The sequence below is a fragment of the Budorcas taxicolor genome, chromosome 5, assembly GCF_023091745.1.
Source record: "Budorcas taxicolor isolate Tak-1 chromosome 5, Takin1.1, whole genome shotgun sequence".
Taxonomy (NCBI): Eukaryota; Metazoa; Chordata; class Mammalia; order Artiodactyla; family Bovidae; genus Budorcas; species Budorcas taxicolor.
The window spans coordinates 127,512,087-127,513,727 of NC_068914.1; positions in this window are offsets into that span (position 1 = coordinate 127,512,087).

The window sequence follows — 1,641 nt, forward strand, 5'->3', positions numbered from 1 at the left end:
TCTCCCCACCTCCACGTGAGCCACACGAGCCTCCTGCTTCAGCCACGCTCAGTCTGGCGCATCCCCTGCCCTGCGGAAGCCTGTGTGGATGTCCCTAGAGCCCACAGCCCTCACGTCCTCTCCATCTTGGCTGATCCTGTTTTCCTCCAGGTGTTGGTTATTCCTCCCTATTCAACCCTCACTGCTCAGGCCCAATCCAGTCTACTGCCCTTTGTTGTCCTGCTAGCTTTATTTATTTATTTTTTTAATGGTTAAAAAATGCTTTATAAGGGATGCAGTAACTTGGAGTTCAAATCACATTTTTTTTTTTCATGTATGAAATACTTCATTATTTTGAAGGTATTTTTAAAACTGTTCCTTAATCTTTTCCAAATACTTGTCAGCATATCATGTATCTTAAAATGTCAAGCATCTCAGTTTTTTAATTTTTAAGTGGAGGAAAATTGCATGCAAAACCAACCAATGTGTTGGTTTCTGTCATACAACGTGAATCAGTCATCACAGAGCACCAGGCGGAGCTCCCTGTTACTTAGCAACTTCTCAGTGGCTGTTTTACATGTGAGTTTACACATGATAGCGGTCAGTGCTACTCTCCATTCATCCCCCGCCTCCCCTCGCTGTGTCCACAAGTGCATTCTCCACATCTGCATCTCCAGTCCTTCCTTGCACATAGGTTCAGCAGTGACACTTTTCTAGAGTCCATAGATATGCGTTAATATACAACATTTTTGTCTTTCTGACAAAACTTCTTTGTCTTACATCACTCTGTAATACAGGTTCTAGGTCCATCTACCTCACTACAGCTGACTCAAATTCATCCTTGCTTATGGCTGAGTAATATTCCATTGTGTATATGTACCACATCTTCTTTATCCATTCATCTGTCAATGGACATCTAGTTTGGCCTCTTAGCTTTAAATCATCAAGATTATTTGTAGGGCAGTTTACTCCCATCTCAAAATTCACTTCACCTACCCTAATTCAGAAGGTGATGAGATGAGAAGGCGAGAAGGTGATGGCACCCCACTCCAGTACTCTTGCCTGGAAAATCCCATGGGCAGAGGAGCCTGGCAGGCTGCAGTCCATGGGGTCACTAAGAGTCGGACACAACTGAGTGACTTCCCTTTCACTTTTCACTTTCATGCATTGGAGAAGGAAATGGCAACCCACTCCAGTGTTCTTGCCTGGAGAATCCCAGGGACAGGGGAGCCTGGTGGGCTGGCGTCTATGGGGTCGCACAGAGTTGGACATGACTGAAGCGACTCAGCAGCAGCAGCAGCAGCAGCAGCACCACCCTAGTTCACCTGCATACAAAAAGCAATTTGCCGTCTTAAGAGGTAAGAAGGGCTCAGATATTTGGATACTTGATGATATTTTCATCCCTTCTGAACATGCATTTTTGCCTGGAGAATCCTATGGACAGAGGAGCCTGGTGGGCTACAGTCCATGGGGTCGCAAAGAGACTAACTGAGCATGGAGGCCAGAAGAGTAGAGAAAGAGGATACTGTTGTATTCCTACAAAATCTGGAGTTGCTACAGACAAAAGACACTAAAAGCTAAAAGGCATTGGTTAAATTTATCCTCATAGTTGGGACTGACATATATGCACCATTGATACTATGTATAAAACAGATAACTAAT